Consider the following 24,733-nt stretch of genomic DNA (forward strand, 5'->3'; position numbering starts at 1 on the left):
CATAAAATGTATAACTTTCAAATAACAAGAAGAACTTGCCTTTTACAAACACAAATACCTATTATATAAGCATAATAATTAGATCACTATGTTACATGATATTAATGTAATAAAAGGCAGATGAAAGAGCATGCAGACCCCTCCAGAAATTGATTCACACATATACGAGCATTTGGTGTGTGATAAATGCGTATGAAAACAGTGGACTAGAATGATCTATTTAATAAATGTCATTTGGTCAATTGGCTTGCCATTTGGAAATAAATAAAATAATATGCAAGCTCAAGTTGTTAACAGTGCTGTCCTCTGGTGAGAGAATTGGAGTAAGGGAGGCTTGAAAAAGAACTTCCTCTTTTCAGAAAATATGTATTTTGAATGAATTTTGTATGACTATTTTCAGGCATTACTTATGTAAAAATTTAGGAGGAAAAATAAGAAACTGTTTGCAAGAGCAGTGCCTTTTGACTTGTCACACATAACTAAATGTTTGCTGTTTCCTATGAGGGACATAATACATCTTTGAAAATCGGAATAAAAATATTTCTTTATAAATCAGCAGAGTTCTAGTATATATTCTTATGCTGAGAAACAGTATCGAAAGTATTTGTGTAGAGTGCAAATATTATTGTTTTATTTTGAAATGATAATTTTCATCTTTTTAGCTCTGCATGTTTGGAAGTTGAAACTTTTTGCAGAAACATCTGATCAGTCCCACTGCAAAGCATGTCTGCTTGTCCTCAGCTTGACTGCCTCTTCAAGCAGCTCTGAGGCTGCCATGCACTAGGTACTTAGTAAATATTACTGCAGAAATATAGCATGATGGCCTGATTGAATCAAATGCTAGGGCTAGCTCTTACTTTGGCCCTTCTTCTCACTTTGAGCAAATTACTTTAACCTCAGCTATTTTCTTAAATGTGTAAAATGGATAACATCTTACCTCATAAGACTTCTTTTGAGATGATGAAAGAAAAGTACTCAGTACAGCACTTTGTACATATTAAATATCAATAAATGTTAGGTACTATTCTTGGAAATGGATTATCCGATAAATACTTCAAGGATGGACAAGGAAGCTTATGACTCTTCCAGGTCCAGGATGTGTGAGACTTTACCTTTACACCAATCCCCCGGGAAGCTGACCTTGCCATTACTTTCTCTCTATCGGGAGATGCAGAGAGGTAGACCCAGTGTACAAAATGACAGGCTATTTCCAAACCACCTGTTTGTGTTCCACATTGTCCTAGCACTCTGTAGCCTCACTGCTTGTGTTGTTCTTGTGTCCCCTTGTCACCATTGCTAGGATTGACAGCATGCAGTGGCCTCACCAGAAATGATACTAAGGTTATGCCTTTTCAGAGATCAAGAATTTACAGCACCCAGAGCTTTGAAGTAAATCCTCTGAAAGAGTAATTTCTTCTCTGCTCTATTGCATCAGACAATTACTGCCCCTCCCTACTTCCCCACTGGTGATGACTGCTACTATGCTGGCAAAATTCTCTGCCGATACCGACCTTTGAGGAGCAGTGACACTAAACTAACATAGGAATTTAGTTGATTTATTATATAGAGGAGATAATTAACTAATGGACTGTTTAACTAGTTAGCAATTATTTTTGTGTGTATGTTATGTGTGTATGACCTTGACATCAACCCAGAGTATTAGTGTTCAAGCCCCCTATGGGCAAAAGCAACCAGAAGAATATAGTGGCAGAACAATGGCAGGCAGGTGCATGGACCATGAGTAGCAGTGCATGTTCTGGATCTGAGTATTTTGGGGTTTTCCCTTAACTCTATTTTTTTCATTGCATCAATTTAGAGCTATACCTACCTAGAGTTCCTGGAAGTGTCAACTAAAATAATGATGTAGAAATACTCTTAGCCTCTAAATACCTGTATGTTAAGTGTTAACTCCATTGAGATCCCAAGTGTATAAGAAAGGGCTTATACTGTATCATTGAGAGACCTTAGGGAGATGTAACTATGTAAAGGCTGGAAAGCTTCCTAGAATGATTCAGACACTGAACAAAATGTGATCTCTCCCTGATAGATTGAGGCCATCATAATTGCACATACTTATGACATTCAGTTCTGTAAGAGCAGAAGGATTTTGAACCCTAACCCTAACCTCGGTGCTCAAAGTTGTTGCTCAGAATTATTTGCAGTTAGTGAATAAATAAGTAAAAGGTGTATAAACTATACTTATCACTCCTGTTCTACCTTATCTAATTTGTCGTGGCTTTGACAATCACTAAAACACTCTCATGTGTGTCTCACACACACACGCGTGAGCACGCACTTTGTGCAATTTTAGCATTGAGCAATGTTCAGAGCAATAATTTGAGCAAGGTATACCCTTTCTTTACGCTGTGGGTAAAGTCAGGGAAAGAGTGTCAAGCCTTTGGTGCAGAACAGGATTTTCTCTCCACATCAGTTTTAGATGATATCTGTGATCAAAGAGACATATGCTGTTCATATGCTTCCTCTGTACTTCAGAACTGGCTGTGACCTGGAGGGTGTGTGAATGCCCTTATGTGGTTGCCTAGAAACTTTGGCCACACAAGTATCAACGTTCTTTCATGGCTCTAAGGGAGAAGGAACCTCGCAGAGAGCTCTAGACTTTGTAGAGGGGGAAGAAAAAGTCCTTGTGTGTTTTAAAACAAGTGTCTCACCAGGAGATAATGGTCGAGCTGTGGGTTATAAATGATGCATTTTGTTCTTTTCGTCTTGCTGATGGCACAAGGGAAAAAAAAAAGTTCATCTCTCGCTTATCAAAATACTGTGACATTTCTTCTTCCACAGGAAAATTTTCAATCACAAACCTTCTCGCAGCAACCGACACCAAATTGAACAATTGTAAAACTCTACAGTGTCTCATTAAAATCTGGTTTTGACCTCGATTCTTTTATATATTTCACTCAAGCTAAACCACACACACAGACTGGGACTAAAATTTGCTACTCATTCCCGACTTGAGTTTTTTTAAAAGCATATGGAATACGTCGGATGCAGATAGACTTTGGTCCTTGTTCCGTTAATTATATTCTTTGTTACCATCAACATAGTTACTCCTAAATGACCAATTTTATTAGGTTTATCAGCTTTGAAGAAGGCAAGCTTTACCAAGTTTTCTTGAAAGTCAGTGTGTTTTGAAAGATAGCTAGAAATAGGATAAAGAGAGAGGGCCTTGCTCTGCCAGTCACCTGACGCATACGTCAGGAATATTATTTTTTGGTTAAAATCACATGTCCATTTGGGTGAAGATCCTTATTTCACAGGAGAAATTTTTACTCTCCACATTGCATGCTCAAGGTGTGAAAACAAGAGTGGTGACTTGGTCAATGTCAGATCAATAGGAATAAGGATTGTGTAACTCAATTTTCAAATATAGAGTAGTAGGTGGTTAGGTGATGGAATTCCCATGTCCTTACTGAGATTAAATTGATTTTGTAATTTTTATGAAAATAGGCATAGCATATAGAATTTAATATCTCTCAGTTGCTACAGATGTATTATGGAAGACATATGTCACAGCTATTTAAAGGACAGACTGGTGTGGCAAAGTGCCCAGACAAAGGACTTTTAAGAAAGCTGCCTTAACAATAGTGTGAGCCTACAACCACAGCAGTTTACTTATAGATAAAATTACACTTAAAATTATCAGGGCCAACATTTTGAAAGACTGCCAATCCACTAACGTAATTTTGATGTATAGACATATTTTTATCAGCTTACTTAGCCTGAAAAGTGCTCAAAAAATGTTTAGGAAACAAAGGATTCCCAGAGAGGTATAAAGTGCACCCACAGACATGTAAACTTTGCTTTTTGCAGCTATCAACTATTTCCTGATTAATTATTTACAGAAAATAGAGATTTTTTTTCCAAGTTTAGGCTTTCTTTTTTTTTTTAATTTTTAAAAAGATTTTATTCATTTATTCATGAGAGACACAGAGAGAGAAAGGCAGAGACACAGGCAGAGGGAAAAGCCTTATTCAGGCTTTTCCCCTGCAGGGAGCCTGATGTAGGACTTGATCCCAGGACCCTGGGATCATGCCCTGAGCCAAAGGCAGATGCTCAACCACTGAGCTACCCAGGTGTCCCCCAACTTCAGGCTTTCTTAATACAGTTGACTGAATTGACATTTTGTCTTTTCCTAGGGAAAAATTCTCCTTTCTCCTGAAAACCTCCTCACTTATCTCTTGCTATGCAAAACATTCAAAATTAATGTACTAACTTAATTCATCCAGAACTTTATATCTAATGCTAATGAAACTTGATATACATGTTAAAACCATAAAAAAAAAAACAAGAAAAAAGGAGGACATAAAATTCATTCATACTGTTTTCTGTTGTTTTCTATTATGAAGGAAGTACAGGAAAAATATTTTTCACAGATAAATGTTCAAATCTAAAATGAATAGAAGACACTAACTGCTCAATGTAGTTGGTTTTCATGTTTTAAAAGAGTTTATTTTCCCTACTAAACCCATAAACTATGTAGCTGCTCTCTTCTATTTTTTATATTTACATTTGAGGTTTAATATTGAATTTTCCTGAAAACAGTGAGAATAGTGACCAATAGTGAGATAAGTTAAAATGGAGAAAATCAGTACCAAAGAAGCAATGAGTTTGGGTAAAACATCCAATTTGCTTATGGAAAATGAAAATGTGTTTAAAGTTTTATTTTTTAAAAGATTTTATTTGTTTACTTGAGAGAGAGAGAGAGCAAGCACAAACAGGGGTGGGGAGGGGCAGAGGAAGAGGGAGAAGCACACTCTTCACTGAGCGTGGAGCCTGTCTCCGGGCTCTGTCCCAGAACCACAGGATCATGACCTGAGCCGAAGGCAGATGCTTAAGCCAGTGAGCCACCCAGGTGCCCCTAAAGTTTTAAATAATAATAGAAACAAATGTAGTGATACATACATTCTGAATTCCATAAATTATGATTTAGACCAAATTGCTTGGTTCATATACAGTCCCAGTTGAGGTACAGGGAGAGGAAATGTTTGTAAATTCATAAGTGGATATCTATTTTCTTTCCATCTTGCCCTTTCCTTGTAATGTGGACTCCATGCTATCCTTTATGTGGAAAATGCCTCCATAAAGCTGTGAGACCTTGCCATGAGTTATTTATGACTTATGTATGACTCAGTTTCTTCATCTTTAAACAGTGATAGGAGTGTCTGGGTGGCTGAATCAGTTAAGCGTCTGTCTCTTGATTTCGGCTCAGGTCGCAATCCCAGGATTGTGAGATTGAGCCATGAGTTGGGCCCTGTGTTTGACAGGGAGGCTGCTTAAGATTCTCTCTCTGTCTGTCCCCCCCAAATCAATCAATCAATCAATCAATCAATCAATCAATCAATCAATCAAGGATAGCAGCATGTATTTTGTAAGGTTATTATCAGGATCAGATGAGTGAATATTTGTAAATTGCAAGGATTGGTGCCTGGGACATAGAAAGTGGTATGATTGTTTGTTAAATGAATAAAAGTATCATTTCTCTCTCTGAATATACTTCAGGCTTGCTTCAGAAGGCTCACAAAGAGTGTTCCTAGGGACAAGGAATGATTTAGCTTGTGCAGTCACTCGTATTTTTGAAGATAAAATCTCCTTGTTCAATCTAAGAACTATCAAGAACTTTACTTAAAACTTCAAAAGTGCCTCTGTTTTCATAAAGTCTACCTGGCAATCAGTTGGGAGTGTGGGGATGTCACCCTTTAGTCTAAGTCAGAAATATACATTTCAAAAACAAGACTTTGTTCTCCTGCAAAGTCTTGTTTTTGCACTTAGAGTGGATACTACAGGGTCTCATGGGTGTAGAAAAACTGGTGCTTAGAATAGAGATTTTTTTGTTTTTAACTTCTATGGTGGACTTACCCATCAGAGCTGAACCCCGACGCTTGAGTCTTATTAAAGCAGGGCCAAACTAAGCCAGCTGCTTTCTTTAATGCCTCCTACTACTTTTAAGGTGTTACAAGCTTGTAAGATTGGGCTTTTACAGATGGAGAGCTAGTTCTTGGATTTATGTTGAACTTTAAGATCTGGCTAATCGAAGTGTTTCAGCATCACCATCACTGGGGAGCTAGTGTTAGAAATATAGTCTCAGAGCCCCTCCAGTGTCTGAAACAGAATTCACATTTTAAAAAGATACAGCCTGATTTAACCATAAACAATGTGTAGCAGGTCATATAAAAATTAGAATGATGTCTTTGTAGAATTTTTGAGCTTTAGAGGATCTTAAAAATCAGCTAATTCAACTGCTTTTTTTCTAGTGTCATGGCTTTAGGAGATAGTTGTTCAGTACTTGCTGTGTGCCAGGTTTTTAAACTCTGTGTTGTGTTTACAAAGATAGGATATATTCCTTGCTCTGAAGGTCTCCTCAGAGGGGGAAATGGAATGTAAGCTTGTAGGTCAAACACAATATAGAGACTGCTCTTCTAGAAGTAAATTCAGAGAGGTATGGAGTTGAAACCTTCGAGCCTCGACTGGAGAATCAAGGAAGCCAAGGAAGACTTCCCAGGCACAGTTATATCAAGTGTGAGTCTTGGAGGATGAGTGTGTGTTTCATTAGATCTGGATTCTACGTTTCTAACAGACTGATAGGGCTGTGAAGGAAACTTATAGTTAGAGCCTTGCAAAACAAATACCACAGACTAGATGGCTTACACACAAAAAAATACTTTCTCAAAATTCTAGAAGCTAGAAGTCTGAAGTCAAGGCATTGGCAGAGTTGATTTCTTTTGAATCCTTTCTCCTTGGCTTGTAGATGGCCATCTTGCTGTACCATCACACGGTTTTTCCTCTGTGTGTATTTTTGTCATAAACTCCTTTTCTTATGTAAAGTCAGATTAGGACCCATCCATATGACCTCGTTTTATCTTAATCACCTTAAACACCCTATCTGTCAATACGGTTACCTTCTGAGGTTATTAGAGTTAGGAGTTCAACACTGGAATTTTGAGGAAACACAGTTCAGCTCTTAACAATGAGAGAATTTTGAACATAAATTCACCATCAAACTTTACTATATATTACTCTATTTATACGATTATTATAACTGGTAACATTCTCAGTATGAAATCTGATTACTAGGTTTCAAAGTTAATAAACCAAGTAACCAGTATACCAAGTAACACTGTACATTTTGCTTCTACATGAATGCGCCCCAGACACTCACAAATTCATTGCTGTGTTCTTTTTTATCGATACAACACCCAGCATTTTTTTTTTTAATTCTTCGAAGTCACCACTCAGAAAGTGATCCAAGTGAGCACATCCACTCAGAAAGAAACAGTTCACCAAATAAAATGAAAATAGAGTGGGAAGAGGAACTCAGTTTATAGAGAAGACCTGGCACCTTGATTTTTAGTTCGTATTCCTATAAATTTATTTGGATAAAAAAATTGAAAAAGATAAGATGCGTGGCCAGAGTATGTCTATCAAATTCTTAAACATGATTAAAAGTCAGATTGTTATGTTAACAAACATATTCTAAATAACACGATGATTGCTGTCTTTGGCATTCACTACAAAGGAGGTATGCCAATACTTCTTTGCCCCCAGTGGGAGACTTTTCTATAATTTTGTAAAAGCTATTATTATCCTGTGAAACCAGCAATACCAGACTCTCATAATTTTTACCAAAATCTGATTATGCTCGGTGGATTAGTCTCATGACAATCTGATGTTTTGCCACATAGTTTTGTTCTGGATCTTTTGCCATTAAGTATGTAGTAGTTTGGTCACCATTGTATTAGCTTGGAATGCCGTAACAAAGTAGCATGACCTGGATGGCTTAAATAACAGAAATTTATTTTCTCACAGTTCTGGATGTTTGAAGTCTGAGATCAGGGTGCTGACATGGTTGGGTTCTAGTGAAGGCTTTCTTCCTGGTTTGTAGTCAGAGTGCTTTGCTCTTTCTTCCTCACCTCATAAGGACACCAATCTCATCAGATTAGGACCCTACCCTTATAACCTCATTTAACCTTAATAGCCTCCTAAAGATCCTGTCTCCAGATAGAGTCACAGTGTGGGGTAAGGCTTCAGCATTTGAATTTCAGGGGACTTAAAATGCAATCCATAGCAACTAGTAAACATTTATAGAGATACTGATACCGTAGTAGGTACTTGAGCTCTACAGTACGTAAGATGCAAATCCAGGCAGCAGGCAAGCTTACTATGTTGGACTAATGTTCAAATACATTGTTATCTAATTCTCCATGTGAAATTTTGTTTAGGGGAGTATGAATGGCTCAATCAGTAAAGCATCTGCCTTTGGCTCAGGCTATGATCCCAGGGTCCTGGAATTGAGCCCCACATTGGGCTCCCTGTTCAGCAGGGGTGGAGAGGGCTGCTTCTCCTTCTCCATCTGCCCTTCCCCCTGCTTGTGCACTCTGCGTCCGTGTTCTCTCTCGCCTGCTCTCACTCAAATGAATAAATAAATCTTTAAAAAAAAAGAAAGAAAGAAAGAAAGAAAGAAAGAAAGAAAGAAAGAAAGAAAGAAAGAAAGAAAGAAAGAAAGAAGAAAGAAATTTTGGGATACCTGGGTAGCTCAGTGGTTGAGTGTCTGCCTTCAGCTCAGGGCGTGATTCTGGTCCAGGGATCGAGTCCCACATCGGGCTTCCTGCAAGAAGCCTGCTTCTCCCTCTGTCTTTGTCTCTGCCTCTCTGTGTGTCATTCTTGAATAGATAAAATCTTTTAAAAAATAAAATAAATTTTATTTAAATTCCCCCATTGTTCAGTATATTTAAGGAAGTTTTGATATTTGGTTCAAATTCATTACTTATTTATTTACTTTTAAAATAACTGTCTTGAAAAATTCAGCTCTTACAGTGGTAGAGGTCTGAATTATGGAGGAGATGTTACACAAGCTACTTCTGTGTTCCAATGGTAGGAGTAACTGAGATAGTAGCATTAAGGTTGGTGAGTGGTATTGGTTGAGCTGTGTCACACTTTATCATATGCCTGATTTCCTTCTTGTGTTCATTTCTTAGGGCTGTCCTAAAAAAGTACCACAAACTAAGTGGTTAAAAACAACAGAAGTTTATTTTCTCACAGGCCGTTGGTCTGAAAGCAAAATGGCAGCAGGGTTATGCTCCCTCAGGACTCCATAGGGGAGTTCTTTGCCTCGTCCTAGCTCCTGCTGCTCTGCAGGTAACCCTTGGGGCACTTTGGTGTACAGATGCCTCACTTCACAATCCTTGCCTTCACTGTCCTATGGTGTTTTCCCTGCGTGCCTCTGCTGCATGGCCATCATCTTCTAAGAACACCAGTCAAATAGGATTATGGGCACAGAATACTCCTTATCTTAGCTCACTGACCCTATTTCAAATTAGGTGTAATTTTGAGGTATTGGGCATTAAGATTTCAAATATCATTTTTTTAGGCGAAGGGTACAATTCAAGCCCTACCACTTCTGAAAGAGAAAATATTTTGAGAGTCCTTTTTGAAGATGGAAAATCTTTTGTTTTGACAAAAATTTACAGAATATAATAACTATCCATTTTCCAGACTCTTGCTGAAGATGTCTAAATAAAAGTGATTAAGGTATTAATAGTTTACATAGAAATAAAATTCCAAAGAACTCTTCTGCTGCTGTAGTGGGTTATTCAAAACGTCCAAAAAATTACTGGTTCTGTCGATAGTTTTAAAACCAAATGTGCATCCTATGCAATGTAATTATGATGAAAAAATGTCCACAGAGAGATACCTTGTTTTATATATTAATGTAATTTCATAAATCATATAAATTGTTAAAAGCCAAGTTTTAAAATATCTCTATATGTACTTATCACAAATCTAGGTTTGAATGACTTTTAGAAAACATTTGTTTTTACCATAAAGTAGTAGTATAGAAGGTCAGATGTGAACATGACAAATTTGTGCACTCTTGATTTTTCTAAGAAAATCACTCTTTACATATTTTAAAAAGCTAATGGCAATGTTAACATTTTTCCTTCAATATGGTACTGTTTTTCTTGATGTTATTAAAGAGAATGCTTAGCTGCCCACCTAATTCTCTTGCTCAGCTTTCTTATGGAATAAAAAAGATGCAACAATATTGACAAATTCCTGTTGACTTACACATAGTGACTGTGCATTTTACATTTCTATTACATAATTGTGCTCACTAAATGATGCACTTGGGGGCACAGTGTACCTCCTCTGCTGGGCATAATTCTAACTCATTATGGCAGGTTTACAGGAGCTGTGGAAAAAAAAACAAAATAAGAGTGATCATCAGTGGCATTAAGTAGTTGTGTCAGTGAGACACATAGGATGTAGCTAAAAATCCCAATATTGGAGGATTTGTATGTACATTGGGAGGGAGAGAGGTGTCTGTATCGTTGCATCAGTATTCAGAACCATACTTTTTTTTTATCATAAATTCTTGTAATGCTCCAGAAAATTGAAGAATGTGTAGAATTAACAAATCTGATTCATGTGTAGGAGGGATAACTGCATTTTGAATATATTTCTTGACATTTATATTACACAAACATAACCAGGTAAAAGACCTGCCTGTGAAATGCAGGTAACTTGAAACTGCTTTGTAAGTACCCCTGGAGTAAAGAAGACCATCAACATACTATTTTTCTTGCCTATCTTGTAACACTCATAAACATAGCTTAATCAGACTGGCTAAAAAAGGACAATTTTAAGAGAAGATGTTTCTAGATTTTGGTGAACGCTGTGAAAGTATTAACAGGAATCCCTTCAGGTGGTCAAGATGAACTTCAAAATTTGTGAGGGTTGACCAGAGAGATAAAACACTCACTTTCTTCTTTAACTGCTCATGGATGAGAAGTGTGTGATTTCTTAGGTAATCTCAAGGAAAAATTAAAAGGCTTCTTATGTATCCAGGAGAGTTCTATATAAAGAAAACATTTGGCATGTTCCTGAATAATTTGGGAGCTGTGTTACCACAATTACCATTGCAATTTGTTGTACAAGACTAGCAGAAGAGAGAAACCTGTATGTTTATCCTGTATACCTATTCCGAATATTACTTTCTAAGCTCTTTGTCACCCCACCCCCGTTTCTTTCTTTTTTACCCACCTTTCTAACCAGAAGGTAAACTCTATAAAAGGAGGGAAGTTTTCTCTGCAGGAATAGGGTGAGGATAAATAGGATTCAATTAGCTAAAGAGAGAATATTCAGGCAGAAGGGACAGTGTGTGCGGTTTTTCTAGTACATATAAGAGATTGGTGAAAATCGGTGGACTGAAACACAGAGAACAAAGAGGACAGGGAACAGTCAGTGCATTTAAGAGACTTTAAGATTTTCCCTTTGTCTTAAGACCAGTGGAAAGACATGAAGTTTTTTGAGCAAGAAGTACTAAAGAAGATGATGATATTGACAATTTGAAAATGATTGCTTTAGCTGTAGTGTGGGGCACAGATTGGAAGGAGTCAGGAGTATGCCTTCTAATGAATGACCAAAGGAAGATGTGTCTATAGCAACAGCAAGTTTTCAGAGATTAGTAACATTGAGATCATAAGATGGCATTCTCCTAATACATGGCATATCTCCTAAGACACGGCATTTGGCTCTTATAATTTTCCACACAATGTTCAAATAAGGTCTTGAGTCAAATATATGAAGGCGTGTCATTGGGGAATAAATAGACTGGAAATTCCAAGTGACTCTGCCATTGGCCTCCTTCCCATTAAATAAATAACTACTTTACATTATGATCCAGATTTCCATAGAAGCTTCATAATTCATAAAGTAAAGACAGTCTGTTTCCCAAGTAACCTTTGTGTTTCCGTGTAGCATACATACAGAACCACAGTTGCAGGGTTTTTTTTTTTTTTTTTATTAATGCATGCTACTGAGGCAGTCCTGATTAATGCACATCTCTTATGAGCCAGTGATTCAAAAATTAGTCCTAATCCTGAATGAGTAGAGTGACAACCACTGTTAAACCCAGATATGATTGCATATTAGCAAAGAAGACTGTGACAGAAGTGTTTCAGAAACTTGCCCCTACTCTACATGTAACAAACAGGATTTCAACATGTACTCCATCACAAAATAGAGTATTTTGTTTGCCTTGGAAGCAAACTGAACTTCGTATTACAGCCTACAGTTTGGATTCTCTGGATAATAATCCTTTGCTTTGATTTTTCTGGGCTTCTTTTCAGCATTTCAAAGAAATTGTGAAGTCAGTCTCAGGCCTAAAAGGACTGTGAGGTTCTCTGAAAATTATAGTGTCTATATTCACCTGATTATTTTAGCCTCCCGGCTCACTTCAGATGTTCAGCCCTAAAGGGAGAGTTTAGCTCTGTCTGCTTTCTGATTAAAGTCATTCTTAAGCATGTTACATGGGATGCTGGAGATATATGTTCATGGACTTCAGTGTTCACAAGTGACCATGCTGTGACATTATTTTTTAACTGTTTTATGATTGTTTGTTTTCAAAATTAAGAATTTTATTTTACTTTTCCTATATTTATTATTTTTATAGTATGTGTCTCTGCACAGTTTCTTTTTTTCTGCACAGTTTCATGAAAATTTTAATTAGTTGAGAACTTGTCTGCACAGGTAATAGGTCTTGACAGAGACCCTTGAATTCTAGAGAGTTATGGAATATTTCAAAGTTTTAATGAGCCATATATTTGGCTAAAACAAAGGTGTGTTTGAAATCACATGGTAGTTTAAACAAAAATTTTATACGGTAATCGACCTTGAATAAATGATGTATTAGTTAGCCCTAAGTTCTTAAGGAATAAAATGTAACTCAACTTCTAAAGACACCAGGTCATATTGGGAATATTACGATTTTAATTTTACTGTTTAATAATGAATGTGGTCTGTTTTAATATTTATGTTAACTTTTTTCAGACCACCAGTTCCTTTGGTCTCAGAGTATTATTATTGATAGCATATTTCTGATTATCTTAAAGGGAAGAAGAGAGTTGTTTATAAGTAAGTCTTGATGTTCTTTGCCAAGTTTCTTTTCTCTCTCTTGTCTCTCTTCTATTTTTCATAGTTTGTGTGGAATCTTATACTTTTTTTCTAAATGCCATACTCTTCAAGTTGAAGGTCAGGGGGCCTTTTATAATGTTCAGTAAAGAAAACATATTTCTGTTAAGAACTGCTTTTATTTGCACCAAGATAATGGGGGCTCTGTCCATGTTGCAAACAATGAAAATTCCTCTAGATGGTTCAAAAGACATATTTATGAACACAGGACACATTGTTGGCTTTAAGTGCTGTTTTCACTTGTGAATGCCGAATAAGATAGCCAGAATATCACATACCTTTAGCATGATTAGTGCTAGGGAGACTCATATTAAAACATGGGGGCAGTCAGGGAAGAATGGGTGTCAGAAAAGAAGAATGATAGGACCAAGGCTCCCTTTTGGAACCTGTGGGAGAGCTTTGGAATGCATCCAGTGAAATGGGCTGTCAAATCAAAAGTCTGCTCCAGTTAAAGCATCTTCCCTTGAACTGTAATGTGTCAGTTGTGAATATCTCTCTTGTTACCTTGTGATTATTGTAGTTCGTGGAGTGAAATGTGGGTGACTGCCATAGATTCTTGAAATCATAGGATTAGAAATGATTTTCAAAGTTCTTGCAGCTACTAGATCTCTTGCTAAACTAGATCCCAAAATCATGGCCCAACAATTGTTTTATTAGAGTCATGAGATATTTAAAGTGAAAAAATCCACAACAGTCTCACTTGTTAAGATGATAAAATATTAAATAATTTTATTTAATTACTATTTATTTACTTATTTCTATAATCAGAGTCTTACTATGGTTGATAGGATGGTATTGGAGATAATTCAAGATTGTTGTTGTTTTTTTCTACTTTACCAATTCTTTCTTTGTTTAGGTCCAAACTACTAAATCAGACTACAAAGATATTTACTTTTTGTTAATAACTTCAAATCTTAAATGAGGAATAGATTGTTGATCTCCCAAGTAGAAAATGAAGGCCACGATAGCTTCATTAAAATCTTATATTTGGTATAGGTTCTATGTTGACAGCAAATATTTGCAAATGAATAAGACACCCCATGCTAAAAACTAGACATATGTTATATTCTTAATGGTCTTGAGAATTATATTGAATACACATCCCTAGGTAAGGAGGGGTGTATGTGATACAATCTGCAGGCATTGATGTGAAATCCTGACTGCACCCATAACAAATCACTTAATCTATTTAAGCCTTTGCTTCTTGGTGTGTGAAATGGGCATCATGATACTCACCATATAGTATTATTTTGAGGTTGAAAGGAACTATATCCCTAAGATGCCTAAAAATAGATAGATAGATAGATGATAGATAGATAGATAGATAGATAGATAGATAGATAGATAATAAATCTTGATAAATCCTCTCTTCCTGCCTCCTTCACTGCAATGGAAAGGAAAATGTTATTATTCCAAAATGACAGATTGCATTTACTTTAGCTGGAAGATGTTATGTTTAAGACACTGTTGAAGTGCTGTTACTGTATTTATGGAAGTATTTTCTGTCTTTTAGGGTAGAGACCTTTTCACTTTTTAACAGTTTAAATATTATATTTCAGTGGATAGATGATGTCTGTCCTATAGAGGCCAGGAAATACCGGAGACTGTCACTAACAAAAAAGTCCAGAACTTCATCTGTGACTGATCATTCTTGTTACAAGCTTTTTGGATTTCCAATGTTGTTATTATGTTGTAATCTGTTTAAAAATATAGCTTTATTTTGAATTAAAGCAATGAAATGGCTCATAATTTTCTTCTGCCTCTTGCACCTTTTGTTTTTAAGCCTACTTCAGGAATATTTTCCCGTCTCAAAGAGATAGTGTGGGGTGCCTGAGTAGTTCAATAATATTATGATCTCACTGTCAATATTTATTGCTCACGAAGTGTCTGTATTCTGTTAAACATTGAAAGATAACATGATATTTTATTAAGCCACTGTGAACAGCAATACATCACAATGTACATACTTCAGTTGATTTTATGAAAAGCTTTAATTTGATCCTAAAAGAGGGATGCTGACACATGAAATTGGTGAATATAGACACATTGGAGAATTATCAGTGAAATAGACTGCGACCATCAGGACCACACACGTATGAAAATTTGTTTATAGTGAACATAGGAGTGACTTTCTAGACATTTTCTACTATAGATATTTTAGTTCACTGTACATTTGGAACCACAATTTCATCATAGTGGCTACACGTTGTGGAAAAGAGTGGGGCCTTGCCTGAGATGTATTTATTGTCCTCGGGACAATTTTTATGTGTAGTCATGACTATGACAGATTGTAAAAGAACCCATAAAACTGACCTTCAACAATTTACATGCACCTTTGTGAGCTGGCAGAAAGAGCCTTGGATTTATTATACACCTCTTTTTATTGCAAAGTTATAATTATATTGGTATAGGAGATAGCCACAGAACCCTAAACACAAAGTTGTCCAGCATCAGCCAGGCAAATCAAGGGGTATTTTTGTATCATTTTACCAATGTTAAATCCCTTAAGTGTACTTTTTTTGGTCATCTTGTTATTATTTTTTATTATTCATTCATATTTTCCCCACCTGCATTACCAATTTGGACTTTTATATAACTTTAAAAAGCAGAATGTTTGCAGGTCTTATTATTTTAATATTCTCAGAAATGTTATTTATTAAGTCTAGTTTGCCTGAGTTTTGTTTTATTTATTTTATTTTTATTTTATTAGTTTTTAGAGGGGTGGGGAGAGAGAATTTTAAGCAGGCTCCACAGCCAGCGCAGACCCAGACCTGGGGCTCAATCTGGCACCCCGGATATCATGACCAAAACCAGGAGTAAGACGCTTAATCAACTGAGACAGATGCCTCTCAGTATTTTATTTTAAATTTTACTTTGGATTATTGTATTCAGATTATTTGCTTCTTTCTCTCTCGCTCTTGCTTTCTCAAACTCTGTCTCTTTCTCTGTTTATCTCTCTGTCTCTATGCTCCCTTATTTTGTCTCAAGATGAAAAATTATTTTTAAATGTTAGAATTTTTTTATATAAAAAAACTCAGAAAAATTTTTAACCGGAGACTTGAGGAAGGCTCAAATATATTCAGAGGGATTTTTTGGGAGGGAGAATATTTAGTATGTGGAGTTCGTGTTTACAGGTCTCTCAGTGTAGGGTTTGCTACTTGAGCAAGGTTTTGTGAATGTGGTCAGATGACTTAGTCTCATAAAACCTCAGCTTTTTCATCTGCTAAGTTGAAATAAGCAGATGGTTTTTCTAACAGGTAAATGAGATAATACAAGAAAGGCAAGTAGCATAGTATATTGTGCATAGTAGGCACTATAAAGTGTTAATTATGGCATGTGATAAATTAATAATAACATATTTGTTTTATAATCAATAAAATGTGTTAAGATTATTGAAAGCTAATTAAGTGAAACCTACTTTCTCTTAATAAATGTATACTAGGAAATTTAATCCTCTCCTTAAAATTTTATTTGGAGACTTTGCTTTAAAATACTTGTTCCAGGGATACCCTGATGGCTCAGTTGGTTAAGTGCCCAGCTCTTGATTCTCGTCAGGATTTCAGGTTGGTGAGCATGGAGCCTGCTTAAGATTCTCTCCCTCTCCCTTTGTCCCTAATCCCCCTCCACTTAAAAAAACACTTGTTCCACTTAAAAGAAGGTGTGTAACATACATTTTGATGTTTATATGAAATAAGTGATCACTACACATCAGGAATTTTTTTCAGCAGATTTCATCCTCATCCCTTTTGTAGATCTTTTATGTGATACTTCTAGCATCACAAAGAAGACATAAGAAAGTATCACTCCAACTAGATTAGCAGCAAGGTCCCACATTCAGAAAATCGCAGCTGGACGCTTTTTTTTTTTCTCCCTTTGCTTCCATTTTGTTAAATTATTTAACTTGAAAAGTGTTTGTGAATATGCAATTTGTTTTTACATTATGCATCAATTTTTTCTCAATGCCACTGCATGACTTTGAAACAGTTTTCTGTGGCTTGCTGTTTTGGTAGTTGTGTGATTGCAGACTGACCCGGAAGTTCAGACTTTTCTTCTTTAGAGTTAAATCATGAACCCATGTCTCAAAATAAAGCATCTGGTGCTTATTTGCTCACCAACAGTGGGAGGCAGGAGGAGTTCACAGATATTCTGTATTAATTCTATTCTCCAGAGCCTGTGCAAAGTTTTAATATTATTCCTGACATAATATTCTTTTTGAAAAGTATGCTTTATGGTAGGCGTTATCATGCATATTATACTCTGTAATTATTACGAGAATCCCATATGATAGGTATTATTTCTCTCGTTTTTATAAATGAGGACTTGGAGTTTCAGTTTAACTGTCGTGTCACACAGCTGTTAAGTAGCAAAGCTGGAATTAGAGCCCATGTCCATCTGACTTCAAAACAGACTCTCTTTCAGTTCCACCATGCTGTGTCTGTACTTTTAAGTGAAATATCATGAATATCCTGGATCAAAGAAGAATCTTTATATTGCAAGAAACACTTGACTTATTGAACAGAGTTTCAGATGAACATACCCATTTAAATGCATTTACATCTTGCTTAAAGGCAGTACTTTCCGAGGAAACTGAAAATAAGCAATTAGATTTAATTTACTTGTAGGTGTACACCTAAGGCCATACCTACACCAGCCAAATAAATGGAGATTTTAGAATCTTTCACCAGGGAGCAGTAATATCAGTGTTGCCATTCTACAAAATGTATAATCATACAATATATTTCCATTTAAAACAGTATAGAAGATTAAATCCATTCTGGCGGTGTATTTCTCATAGTTCACTATTTTATGTCAGTATTGTAATGACTTTATCTGCCTGGGTATAGCATCTGAGTCTCACAAAAAGGAATGGATGAGAAAATGGACACCAAATGCCATTTAAATCATCGGCATTTGAGAAAAATTGCTAATACTTTATAAATGTACAAAATTTTTTTCCAAAAACAGGTATTTGACAATTAATTATAAGCATTGTTGATAAGTCTGTCTATATATTAGAAAATTACTAACTAGCATTCACATTTCAAAATTAGTGCTTTGAAAAAATTGTCAAAAATTACTTTTTTCAGACTCAGCAGGAATACCAACTCCAAAGATGAAGTACTTTATTATTTATGCAGTAAATAATTCTTGTATGACAAATTTTTATTTTCTGACAGGTACTGTAACTAATTTTTATTTATTGATGGTGAATTACAAATATTATAGTTGAGGTTCTACAAATAAGCAATAAATATAGAAAAGAGAAGTGTCATATATTGTTTGTTTTCAGTTCTTTAATTAATGAGGTGGATATATGAATATTCAAGATAATTTCTCTCCTTACAATATTATAAAACTTACAAAGATAGATTTTATATTTGCTTCAGTTGCTGATTCTTCTATCTATAGATATCTTCTATCAGTTGCTGATTCTTCTATCTTCAGTTGCTGATTCTTCTTCTTTTTTTTTTCTTAAAGATTTTATTTATTTATTCAGGAAAGACACAGAGAGAGAGAGAGAGGCAGAGGCACAGGCAGAGGGAGAAGCAGGCTCCATGCAGAAAGCCTGATGTGGGACTTGATCCTGGGTCTCCAGGATCAGGCCCTGGGCTGAAGGCGGTGCTAAACCGCTGAGCCACCTGGGCTGCCCAGTTGCTTATTCTTCTATCTATCTCTGATATCTTCTCTTCTATCTATAGAGGGATGGGTTAACTCTGGTTGCCTTTGTTTTTGGTAATTACAAGTTAGTTTAAGGGCTCACAAGGTTATAAATCTATATTTTCAACTGAAATTTTTATTGAGATAATTATAAATTCACATGTAACTGTAAGAAATAACTCAGAGAGGTCTCTTGACTGCATTTCCTAGTTTCCTCTAATGGTAACAGTTTGCAAAACTATAGTATGATATCACAACCAAGATACTAACATTGATTCAACTCTCCTATCTTATTCTGATTTGTCCAGTTTCATTCATATTTGTCTGTGAATGTGTGTGTGTGTGTGTGTATTGAAACTATAATTCTTTTGAGAACTAGAAGTGTTCTCAGGAAGCCAGATAGTTCATTAGACTGTTCCTAGTGTCCAGAAAGGTGTTTACCTGCTTGGGATCTCTTGAAATGCATAGTTAAAGCCAATAAAAAAGCTTAGTGATATTAGTAGGCTATTTGTTCAGTTTGATATTTATTTCCATGATTAGAAGTTAAATAAGAACTTGCTGGATTAAAAACCTCGAAGAATTTACCTCCATTTCCTTTCAAGAGTGGGGAGACACAGTTTTCCCAGCCTGTCTCCCTTGGATTAAAAGGATGTACTGTTACACAGAATGGAATCATAAATTTCAACAGCAAAGAGGAACTTTATTGTATGACACTCTCTGACTCAGTTTAGCTTATATAAACTCATCAATCTCTTCTTTTCTTCTTATCACTTCCTTATTCATATATTTGGAAGATACTAAACCTGTTAATACAATATAAAGGAAAGAATCTTTGTTTTCTAATTTTAAGTGATGTATCTTTCATGTCTTCGTTTCATATTCAACTTATTCTCTATAGTTGAAGTCACTCTATATACTTTTGCAAGGAGTATGTTCACATTCTCTCTTCATTTCCTTTTTCCCTCTGATCCCTCTCTCCTTCCTTCCATCCTCTGTATAATCACATAATATTTATAAAATCCTTACTTTATTCAAGGTGCAGTACTAGGTCTGAAGAACAAAGTTAACATAATACCTTATTTTCCGAAGCATCTATCTTGATAATAGTCAGCCAGACAATATTATTGATATTAGGCATATACATGTACATGTTCATTTGCTACAAGTACTCTATGGATGTTGGTGCAAAAATGAAAGTAGAAAGTGAACAATTCTAACTGGAAGTGACTGGTTATCAAAAGATGTTTGGAGGACTGCCTCTTCATGTCCATTTGGTACTTTATATGATATTTCCATATACGTGGCAAAACAGAAGCCCTCAGTTTTCTCAAATACTAAAATTCTGAAATAGAATAGCATGTTCCAATATAAATTTCTCAGTTACAGGAGTAGGAAAACCTCAGGAGTCTGAACTATTTAGGAGATGGTCAGTCCTAGCATAGGTATTAGAATATATATAAAAATGAAGATCTGTCATTTTTATTGCATACAGTAGAATCTATTTATGACTAACAATATTCTAAGTGAGGTCAAGAGGGGATCACCATGATTTGTAATTGGAGTCTTCTTTCACCCTGCCCTAATGATGCTGGCCCCTTCTTTTCTTATAATTGCATTGTGTGTATGTAAATTAATTTCTCCTAAGTGCTTTAGAATTTATTCTATGAAGTAGTGTCATTTCAAATATTGTTTATACTATCCTCTGCTTCAAGCTCCTGTTTTAAATTTTAGCTTTGGTTCTGCCAGCTTGATTGTCATTCAATATAATGAAGCTGAAACTAAAAACGTTCTACTCTAATTCTATATACTGGAAAAAAGGAGGTGTAATGGCTCATATGGTTGTGATTAAGTATAAAGGTGGAAGAGTTTGCTTTATTGTAGACACAAGCTGGGTTTGAAGTACTGATTTAATGATCTTCAGTTGAGCAAAATTATTTAAGGAAGGTGATCTCCAGAATGCACACTGATAACAAGTAATGCACATTGCATGTTTGCTCAGCAAATAAATTAAGAAGTGATTTGGTTAGGACTAAATGCCAATGCTTATCCCATGGCTTGCTATGGAACCGTAATCTTTCCTGATGTACATGGGTTAATAATAAATACTGGTAAATACAATCATTGTATGGGAACCTTAATTTGTTCATACTTTGTTGGCTTTGAAAATTCAAGAGAATAAATTAATCATGTACTTAAAAATACTGTTTTTTTTTTTTTTTTCCTGAAGACATGCTTTATTGAGGTTTAGCATCTTTGGCTTAAGAATTTCAAAATGTTGAACAAAATGGCTGAAAATAATGATAGTAATAATAATAAATCTGCATTTTCACAGGGTTCTGGCTGAGGAATAACCTTTGATTTTGATAAAGATATATATAAGTGTGAAGGATTATAATAAGGAACATTTTTGAAGAAATATTGGAGGGAGTATCTCTTTATGTTTGGAATATTGCCATTTTTACCATCGAGAAATTAGTATTGTCCATGACTTAAAGGTAACTCTCCATTATACATTTAATCATTGTTATTCGATATAGCAGTGTTAGAGACTTCTGTTTCTTCCTAGTATCTGTCTCTCATGTATTACATGATAGTAGCTATTCTTTAATCCTGATCAACTTTTCTTTCCTTTATTGACTTTATTAAGTCACTTTAGTGACTTAATTGCGTCAATTTGAGTCAGAGTGTTCTCTTGAGTTAAAAAGAAAAAGGAGATAATATGTACATCTACACTAAATAACTTAGAAAAATAAATAAAAGTGTTATAAAAAAAGATTATGGGGGTGCCTGGATGGCTCAGTTGGTTAAGTGTCTGACTTCCACTCAAGTCATGATCTTGAGGTCCGGGATCTAGCCCTGTGTTCTGCTACCCACACAGTGGGGAGTCTGCTTCTCCATCCCCCTCTCTTCCTCCTTTGTTCATGCACGTGTACACTGTCTCTCATAAGTAAATAAAATCTTTAAAAAAAGAGATTATGACAACTAATAAAGATGCTTTTACTTTCATTTGAGTGATTTACCACGGGCATCAATTTATTTCCCAGATGCTCTTCTTAAGTTTGTTGTGAAAAGAGAGACCATTAGGTAGAGGACTCAATATAATGTCTGGAAGAGAATAAGCATTCAATAAATGTTTCATTTAAAAAAAATTAATTTATTTATTCATGAGAGACATAGAGAGAAACAGAGACACAGGCAGAGAGAGAGAGGCAGACTCCGTACAGGGAGCCTGATGTGGGACTCAATCCTGGGACTACGGGATCACGCCCTGAGCTGAAGGCAGATGCTCAACCGCTGAGATGGTTTTTCTATAATTGAGAGCATTGAAGAGGGAAATGAAAAAAAAATCTAATGATAAATAGTAAGGATAAATACTTTCTAATTGTTTTAATTAAGCTTCTTTTTCACTAATGTATTAGCAAGTTCTTTATTTTCTCCTTTTGGGAAATCTATATCAAGAAAATGTCAGTGGGGATGCCTGGGTGATTCAGTGGTTGAGCTTGTGTCTTCAGCTCAGGGCATGATCCTGGGGTCCTGGGATCGAGTCCCACATCGGGTTCCCTGCAGGGGGCCTGCTTCTCCCTCTGCCTGTGTCTCTGCCTCTCTCTGTGTCTCTAATGAATAAACAAAATCTTAAAAAAAAAAAAAAAGATAATGTCAGTGGAACAGTTAATCTTAGTTATCTAGAAATGGAATGGGTGACTCACCTTTGATGTTAACCTTCACAACTACATACCTTTGCCTGGCTTAACTCTGAAGTTTAAAAGAAATACCAGCATGGGGTCACTTTGGGCTGAAGCTCTCCATTACGTATGTAGGTAGAATCAGCTCTGGGACCTGTTCCTGTCATCTGTTGGATTCAGTAGGATATTTTATGCCTCCATCCTTTTTATCTGGAATTAAAGTGATTCTGGGTAAAAGCTAGTTCTAGTTTGGGTAATTATGATTATCAAGCAAGTCTATATGTTGGATACAAGTAATTATTACCTATGTGCTTTTCTTTCCTTCTCAATTATGAAATACTAAGGTAAAATTTTAATATTTATTGAATACTTACTATGTTGAGTCTTTTACACATATGATCTCATGTTCACAAGAAACTTTGGAAGAACAATTAAGAAATTCAATTGATGCCCATGGCATCAAAGTAGCCAGAAGTCAGTGGATATCCAGGGAATATAAACTGATTTTCAAGATGATCCATAAACTTTTTTCTCATATGATCTGAATTATTGAATCCTGAAAGCATATAATCCCCACTCTTAATGATTTATGAAGTCATTGTAAGGATTTGTTAAATCTAATTTAATGATGTCCCATTGTTCATCTCCTTATTATCTATATATGTGATTATTTTCCAGTATGCTCATAAAAAGTATCATGGCTTCCTATTTTTAGTGTGATTCATCATATCAGAAAATAAAAAATTGTGCAGCACTCATGCATTTGGCGGGGGAGAAAATATAAATTATTATTACAAATTGGAGGTAAGATGTTTCGTCTTTGCTCTTACATTATTTTGACCCTAGTTTAAACCCATGCATAATTATTTCTGCAAGATTATATCTGTTGTATATTAACTCTATTGCAAATAACCAATATTTAAGGTAATATAAAGAAATTACAATGAATACACAGAATGCTTTTTTACTACCTGTGGTTTTAAGTTAAAGAAGCTAGAGAGAAAATCAGTCATAACTTACTGTTTGGGTAGCTTAGTGCAAGTACTCTTTGCATTTTTTACCCATCTTTCTTCTAAAAACAAAACAAAAAAGCCTTTTTTGAAGGATGTCATCAGGTGACACATTTATACATATATGACAGATATACATCATTCCAAACATACTTTCTAGCTTCTAACATTTGTTTACAAAAGCTGATGGTATTTGTAGGCAACTCATTACTCATTTACATAGAGTTTTGTAGATAGCCTTTAAATTTAATGCCTTTTTGACTGTGTGAGTATCCTAATACATGTCATCGAATAATAATTATGATGTTAAAAGTCTAGACTTTTTTTTAAAAGAAGAGCACTTCTTGCATTATATATGTATCTTAGATAATTGTGGTTACTTCTGGGTGCCTGACTCTAGTATCAAGAATCACACTATCAGTTCTGAATGTGTTCTGTTCATCTGTTAGAGAATAAGTAACTGCATCTGGTTTGTCAGAGGAATCAGCGATGAAAGGATTCCTTCTATTGCCAAGCATTGTAAACTGAGAGGACATAATAGAGACACTTAAAGATGAGCTCATCTCTCTGAATTTTAGAGCTTGAGGTGATGGCTTCTAGTAAGGCTAGTATTGTTATCTCAGTTTCAGGAGTTTGTGAAATTATCAAAAAAGAGTATAGGAAATTTTTAAGAAAAGGCTAGCATTATTTAAGATGAAGGCAGCTTACAAGATCTTTTCCAACAATTTTTAGAAATACTATATTGTCGTATCCAAACCAGATAAAGATACCACTAAAAAAGGGAACTACAGGCCAATATCCCTGGTGAATATGGATGCAAAAATCCTCAACAAAATATTAGCAAACTCAATCCAGCATTACACTAAAAAAATCATTCACCACAATCAAATGGCATTTATTCCTGGGTTGCAAGGTGGTTCAATATTTGTAAATCAATCATGTAATATATCACATCAATAACAGACAGGATAAAAATCATATAATCATTTGAATAGATGCAGATAAAGCATTTGACAAAGTACAACATCCATTCATAATAAAAACCCTCAACAAAGTAGGTTAAGAGGGAACATACCTCAACATAATAAAGGCCATATATGAAAAATCCACAACTAACATTATCCTTAATGGACTTTCCCTTAAGGTCAGGAACAAGACAAGGATGTCCACTCTCACCAGTTTTATTCAGTATAGTACTGAAAGTCCTAGCCACAGCAATCAGACAACAAAATGATGTAAAAAGCATTCAGATCAGTAAGGAAGAAGTAAAACTTTTTCGATATTTGCAGATGACATGATACTATATATAGAAGACCCACAAGACTCCACTAAAAATCTGCTAGAACTGATAAACGAATTCAGTAAAGCTGCAGGATATAAAATCAAAGTACAGAAATC

The 24,733-nt window shown here is 35.4% G+C and overlaps 1 protein-coding gene across 8 annotated transcripts in view; it reads left to right on the forward strand.

Annotated features, from left to right (window-relative positions):
• The window catches only part of ZFPM2 (zinc finger protein, FOG family member 2), a 457,064-nt gene that overhangs the window by 188,660 nt on the left and 243,671 nt on the right, over positions 1-24,733 (forward strand). Inside the window, exons 1-2 of one of the 8 annotated variants that reach the window (XM_077846936.1) lie at positions 21,046-21,137; positions 23,041-23,129. The exons of 5 other annotated variants lie outside the window; for them this stretch is intronic. The gene's annotated coding sequence lies outside the window, so the exon portion shown is untranslated. Of the gene's footprint in view, positions 1-21,045; positions 21,138-23,033; positions 23,130-24,733 lie in introns of those variants that run through there. 2 more of the 8 variants (XM_077846938.1, XM_077846937.1) reach the window with 2 other exon arrangements.

This window comes from Canis aureus, chromosome 14 (assembly GCF_053574225.1).
Source record: "Canis aureus isolate CA01 chromosome 14, VMU_Caureus_v.1.0, whole genome shotgun sequence".
Taxonomy (NCBI): Eukaryota; Metazoa; Chordata; class Mammalia; order Carnivora; family Canidae; genus Canis; species Canis aureus.